The sequence below is a fragment of the Neovison vison genome, chromosome 1, assembly GCF_020171115.1.
Source record: "Neovison vison isolate M4711 chromosome 1, ASM_NN_V1, whole genome shotgun sequence".
In the NCBI taxonomy this organism is placed as follows: Eukaryota; Metazoa; Chordata; class Mammalia; order Carnivora; family Mustelidae; genus Neogale; species Neogale vison.
The window spans coordinates 177,032,042-177,039,503 of record NC_058091.1 but is presented as its reverse complement, the minus strand read 5'-3'; the positions used below and the strand labels follow the sequence as shown (position 1 = coordinate 177,039,503).

General features: G+C 39.3%; 1 pseudogene; it reads left to right on the top strand.

Annotated features, from left to right (window-relative positions):
• Positions 1-394: 394 nt before the first annotated feature.
• LOC122916296 lies at positions 395-1,625 on the top strand (annotated as a pseudogene).
• The last annotated feature ends 5,837 nt before the right edge of the window (positions 1,626-7,462 follow it).

Here is a 7,462-nt window from a genome sequence, read left to right as displayed (position 1 = left end):
AGATTTTTAGTTCTGTTGAATAGTCACACAAGAATTCCTGAACTAGAAATGGAAAAAAATGCCAGAAAAAAGAAGTTGTAAACAGAAGACATGTAATTGTAATAATTACATGTTTTCTTAGGGAAGAAAAATTATGGAGCTATAATAAAGTAAATAATTCTGATTTAGTCAAATCAAGCCTTCAAAGCAAAAGATTAGAGAATTTAAGTTTGCAAAAATGGAACTAAAAGAAATCTGGGAATTTTGTACATGCATATGTACACATAAAAAGTTTAAGCAAAGTTCTGCCTCGCAGCAGCCGCCCCCTTCTACACGATCATGCTGAGCTAGTACCCGCGCCTAGAATCGGGTCGCAACCCCAGCTGCGCCTGCCGCCTGCCACTGCCTCTAGACCATGGACCCCCGCAAAGTGAGCGAGCTACGGGCTTTCGTGAAAATGTGTAAGCAGGATCCGAGCGTTCTGCACACCGAGGAAATGCGTTTCCTGCGGGAGTGGGTGGAGAGCATGGGGGGTAAAATACCACCTGCCACTCATAAAACTAAATCAGAAGACAGTATCAAGGAAGGAAAACCAGATAGTAAGAAGGCGGAGGAAAACATAAAGACAGATGAACCATCAAGTGAGGAGAGTGGTCTAGAAATTGACAATGAAGGTGTGATTGAACCAGATACCGATGCCCCTCAAGAAATGGGAGATGAAAATGCAGAGATAAACGAGGAAATGATGGATCAGGCATAAAAAAGTGGCTGCCATTGATGCCCTAAATGATGTTGAACTACAGAAAGCCATTGACTTGTTCACAGATGCCATCAAACTAAATCCTCGCTTGGCCATTTTGTAGGCCAAGAGAGTCAGTGTCTTCATCAAATTACAGAAGCCAAATGCTGCCATTCGAGACTGTGACAGAGCTATTGAAATAAATCCTGATTCAGCTCAGCCTTATAAGTGGCGCGGGAAAGCACATAGACTTCTGGGCCATTGGGAAGAAGCAGCGCATGATCTTGCCCTTGCTTGCAAACTGGATTATGATGAAGATGCTAGTGCGATGCTGAAAGAAGTTCAACCGAGGGCCCAGAAAATTGCTGAACATCAGAGAAAATATGAGCAAAAACGTGAAGAGCGAGAGATCAAAGAAAGAATAGAAAGGGTTAAGAAGGCTCGGGAAGAACACGAGAGAGCCCAGAGGGAGGAAGAAGCCAGATGACAATCAGGAGCTCAGTATGGCTCTTTCCCAGGTGGCTTTCCTGGGGGAATGCCTGGTAATTTTCCTGGAGGAATGCCTGGAATGGCAGGGGGGATGACTGGAATGGCAGGAATGCCTGGGCTCAAAGAAATTCTTAGTGATCTGGAAGTTCTTGCAGCCATGCAGGATCCAGAAGTTATGGTGGCCTTCCAGGATGTGGCCCAGAACCCAGCGAATATGTCAAAATATCAGAGCAACCCAAAGGTTATGAATCTCATTAGTAAATTGTCAGCCAAATTTGGAGGTCAAGCATAATGCCCTTCTGACAAAGAAAGCCCTTGCTGAAGGAAAAGCAACTTCGATCACCTAATGGATGTTGCAATAATACAAACCAGTGTACCTCCGACCTTCTCATGAAGAAAGCTGGGGTGCTGTGAAGAGAGTTCCTACCCCTCTGCTCCCCATGCAACTGAAACATTCTACAATGGTTTGCCATTAGGGTATTCATTCAGATAATGTTTTCCTACTAAGAACTACAAACTTTAAACACTTTTTAAACCTTAAAAATATTTAAAAACATAAAAAAAAAGTTTAAGCAAATATTATAAATAATGAATGATCAAACATGGATGAGTTAATTTATCTATTAACCTAAAATTTTATAAAGATCGGCAAAAGCATATTATCCCAACATATGGCAGCAAGTACCCAAGAAAAGCTAAAAGGATGGAAAACAATTGCTTTTTTAGAATAAAATGTTAAGATTACTTTCATAATTTTATATAAAATAATTGTTTATTTTTTAAAGAGCGGGACTGGGGGAAAGAGAGAGGAAACATGGCAGAGGACTAGGGGACTGCAATGACATCAGGTTACAGGAGTTTGGCTAGATAGTTATCAAACCACTCTGAACACCTACAAACTCAACAGGAGATAGATGAGAAGAGCAGCAATTCTAGGAACCGAAAATTGACCACTTTCTGAAAGGTAGGACATGTGGAGAATTGAATCCGAAGGGATGGGAAGACAGACTGTGGGGGGAGGGGTCAGTTCCCAGCAAGCAGTGAAGCAGTGGAGCACAAAATGGGAACTTTTACAAGTCTGCTCTACTGAGGGACATTGCTCCAGAGGCTCAGTGGGAGTGGTGCCCCCACGGGGACAGTGTGATCTCAGGACCTGTAGGTCACAGAAAGACCGGGGGTGTCTGAGTGTGGCAGAGCTCCCAGGTATTGGAGTAGGGAAGCTGGCTGCAGAGGCGGAGCCAAGGAGGGGGCTCTCAGCTTGGGGTTACCTTAAACCATGATCTGAGCCACAGTTGGGTCACTGCTCTTTGAGCAGGAACCCCACAAGTGGCAAAGTGGCAGATCCAGGGAGACTCACCTTCCTCTAGAGGTGCAGCATGGCAGGGATCAGCTTGGTTTGGAGACTGCAAAGAGGGCCGTGCACCAGAAAGAAATGCTCCGACATAGGCTGGTAAACCCAGAGTGGGGCCAGAGACCAGGGAGATGGAAGGGATTGACTGCTTTTTTCTGAGGTCGGACTGAGAAGTGGGGTCCTGAGCTCTCAGCTCCTCCAGGCCAGAGATTGGGAGGCTGCCACTTTCATTCCTGTTCTACAAAGCTGTAAGGAAAGTGTTCAGGGAGCAAAAGCTCCTGAGAGTGAACTCTAGTAGATTACTTAGCCCAGCCCCTGGGAAGGGCAGCACAATTCTGCCTCCAGCAAAGACATTAGAGAATCAAGGCAACAGGCCCCTCCTGCAGAAGATCAGCAAGGACAACCAGCCAAGACCAAGTTCAAACATTAACGAGAACTGCGGAACTTCAGAGCTAGGGAAAAACAATGCATGGAATTAATGGCTTTCTCCCCATGATCCTTTAATCTTGCAAAGTTACATTTTTTTAGTTTTATTTTTTTCTTTTTCTAAACTTTTCCTCTTCCCTCTTTTAATGTTTCTTAACTAGTTTATCTTAACAATACCTTTATTAAATTTTTTTAAACCATTATTATAGGCATATTTTATCTTTCATTATATTTAACCTTATCTTTTGTATACACACAGGGTTTTTTTTTTTCCTAAAAAATTGGGATACCATTACTTCTTTTTTTTTTTTTAAGATTTTATTTATTTGACAGAGAGAGATCACAAGTAGGCAGAGAGGCAGGCAGAGAGAGAGAGAGAGGAGGAAGCAGGCTCCCTGCGAGCAGAGAGCCCGATGCGGGACTCAATCCCAGGACCCTGAGATCATGACCTGAGCCGAAGGCAGCGGCTTAACCCACTGAGCCACCTAGGCGCCCTGGGATACCATTACTTCTAATAGATCAAAATATGCCCTAAATCTAGCACAGGGCATATTTCCAACAGCAGAAGATAGGATAAAAAGGAGTGGTGTATATATATACAATGGAACACTGTGCAACTATCAAAAGAAATGAAATCTTGCCATTTGCAACAATGTGGATGGAATTAGACGGTATTATGCTGAGTTAAATAAGTCAATCAGAGAAAGACAATTATCAACTGACTCTGATATGAGGAATTTACGAGTAAGAATGGGGGTTTCTGGGGTTTGAAAAAACAATTGAAACAAGATGGGATCAGAAGTGAGGTAAACTGTAAGAGACTCTTAATCTTACCAAACAAACTGAGGGTTGCTGGGCGTGGGGGGATAGGGAGAGGGTCATTGGGTTTTGGACACTGGGGAATCTATGTGACAAGGTGTGTGCTGTGAAGTGTGTAAGCCTGACGATTCACAGACCTGTAGTCCAAGAGCAAAGAATACATTATGTGTTAATAAAAATAATTTAAAAAAAGGGGGGAGAGGGAGTAAGGGAAGGAGAGGGATAGGGAAAGAATCTTAAGCAGGCTTTATGCCCATCACAGAAACCCACTTGGGGCTGGATCTCACAGTCCTGAGATCAAACCCTGTGGCAGAGCCCAACTGTGGAGCTCGATCTCATAGCCCTGAGATCAGGAAGTGATCGAAATCTAGAGCTGGACTCTAGCTGAATGAGCCACCCAGGCAACCCTTTTCTTTTCTTTTTTTTTTAAGAAAGTTATTTTAAATTACTATGGTTTACTTTGATAAAAATAAAATTTACAGTTAAAGTAAGGATTAAAGCAGCCAGATCTCTCATTAAAATAATAATAAAGGGGCAAAATATTTAACAGGGCTTAAAATATCAGGCGGTGTGAATCAGTGATACTTGACAGGAAATTAATTAAGGAAACCCTAAAACTGCTCCAGCCTACATCCTAGAGGAAATTTCAAGGACAAGGCAATGGGAGGGAAACTCTAGGGAAAGTCTTCTGGAGTCCCTGAAGTTGAGGCAGGGTTGGCAGTGAAAGGAATCCAGCGAACCATAAGATTGTAAAATATAAGAACAAGAGAAGAGGCTGCACAGAGAGGGGAGTCTGAATTTATTCAGAAAGTCCCATTCACATACTGAGCTGAGTACAAATAAGGGAATATATGTGATGAACTTAATCAATATTAGCAAAAAGAAAAAAAAATACTTTGAAAGTATTAGAGGGAGGAAAGTTTGTAGTTGACACAGCGTTGCAAACAATTCCTATACCTAAAAGCTATAGTGGAATATTCATCAATATATGGGCAATGATTGGAGTATAAACTTGTCTTTCCTTAATAGTAGGAAGGGGATAATTTAACCCTACAACCCTACAACAAATGTAGCTTTGGTTCCACCTAACAAAGTTTAAAGGTGAGGCCAAACAGATCAAAGTGTTTCCAGGTAATATAATCTTATCCTAGGAAAACATTCTACAATATGTATAATATTGATTTAAATATTCAACAGTCAATGTATAACATTTACAATGCCTGATCTTCAAACAAAAATTATCAGGCATGCAGCGATGCAAGAAAATAAGACACATATTAATCAACACTGATCCAAAAATCACACCAAACTGAAGGTAGATTAGTAGATAAGGACATTAAAATAATTATACTAGTAATATTCCATATGTTCAAGGAACTAAAAAAAATATTGAATAAAGTAGAGACATAGAACATATTAAAGAGACTCAAAAATCACACATGTTGAGATAAAATCTTAAAAAAATACACTGGATGGGATTTACAGCAGTTAGACATAGCAGAGTTCTTTGAATTTTAATTTAACTTTAAAAAAAAAATTTAAAGGTTTTACTTATTTATTTTACAAAGAGAGAGAGAGAGAGATCACAAGTAGGCAGAGAGGCAGGCAGAGAGAGAGGTAGAAGCAGGCTCCCCACTGAGTGCAGTGCTGGATGTGGGACTAACTTCCAGGACCCTGAGATCATGACCTGAGCCAAAGGTAGAGGATTAACCCACAGAGCCACCCAGGCACCCTGGATTTTTAATTTTAAAGATAAAAATAAAGCAAACTCTTCCTAAGTCATGCTATCAGCAATGGCAAACATTTTTAAAAATCCATGCCACATAAAAAAAAGTTACATGGTTTAAAAAATAGTGTAGACTTAAAATGAAGGCATGATACTATAATACAAATAAGTGTTTTATAAATGGACACAATTTTCACCATGCAGGAAAACTAAAGAGCTCTCCCTATTACACCAAACAGAAATTTTCCATACTTAAGTCACTCTGTGGTAGCCATTGTAGAAAGTAGTAGACTTTAAAAAAATTATTTTGTTCTGTACTTAACATTAAGTATACTGGAAGTGAGGGGGAAAATAAAGATAAGCATGAGGAGGATTTTTAATTTCAGAACCAAATATAAGTACACCTTTATAGGCAAATGGGAAAAAATCAAGTTGATATAATCTAAATACATATTAGAATTATTAGTCATTGTAAAGGAAATAAGAATAAATAGCATGTCAAAAATGAACTTGGGAGCATATAAGAAATTTTTTTTTTCTTTGCCCATTTAACAAAATCTACTATGGAACTCTTTAATATTTATGACTTTGCAGAATGCATGCTATATTCCAGTTGCTAAAGAAATATGCCAGTTGGTTGCAAATATCAGATTGATAAAAATGGTATATTTTTAAACAGCTAAGAATTCTTTAATGATTTAGCTTCAAATAAGCTGTACTAAAAATTGAAAATGAATGAAAAAATATTTTGAATATTTTGTGCCAAGTCCCTAACCCGAGTAATGCATGTCCCACAAGAGGGAATAGAGGGAGCATAGCAAAAGCTTTGAAAACTGAACTGACATTGAAACCATCACCCACATATAATGATACAAAACTTGCACTCTGAACTTAGCATTTGCACACAAAAATATAAAATACATTTGCCAGAGAACTTTAATAGCACTGAGAATCTTTCTCTGTAATACTTAAAATATATAAGATACATCCTAAATTACCCAATAAACAAAGACCAGAGAGTATGATCAACTCTCAAGAGAATGGGTAACCAACAGATGCCCATCTAAGGATGACAGTGATGCTGGAATTTTCAGGAAAAGACTTTACTCCATCTACTATTAACTGTGGTTAATGAGGTAAAGATTAACTTGGAAGGAGTGGGAAATGACAGTATTAAAAAGACTGACAAGCAATAAGAGCCAACTAGAAATTTTAGAACTGAAAATTACCATATCCTAAATTATAAAAATTATGAATGGAGCCAAAGAGCAGGATGGCAATGACAAAGGAAAGAGTCAATGAATGTGAGGGCAGATAAACAGAAATTCAATCCAAAAAAGGGAAAGAACAAAATGTTAAAAGAGTGAACAGAGCCTCTGACAACTGTCAAATAATGTCAATAGCTCTAATATTCAGGCCATTGGTGTCCCAGAAGGAAAGAAGAGATTAGTGCAGTAAATATCTCAAGAAATAAGGGCTAAAGATTTTTCAAATTGTGTAAAAGACAAATTTACCAATTCAAGAAGCTTGTGCATGAAACATTTAAAACATGCACAGGATCTGTATAATGAAAAGTACAAGTGCTGATAAAAAACAAAAAACAAAAAACAAAAAACCTCAAGGGAGGATTCAAGATGGCATAGTAGCAGCAGTCTGAGATGAGATCAGGTTGTAGGAATTCTGCTGGACATTTATCAAACCACTCCAAACACCTACAAACCCAACAGGAGACTGAAGAGAAAAAGAGCAGCAATTCTAGAAACAGATAATCAACCACTTTCTGAAAGGTAGGACATGCAGAAAAGTAAATCCAAAGCGACAGAAAGATAGGGATCAGTCCTCGGCAAGCAGAGGAGGAACGGAGTACAAAATTCTAACTTTTAAAAGTCTGCTTCACTGAAGGACATTGCTCCAGAGGCCTAGTGGGGGTGGA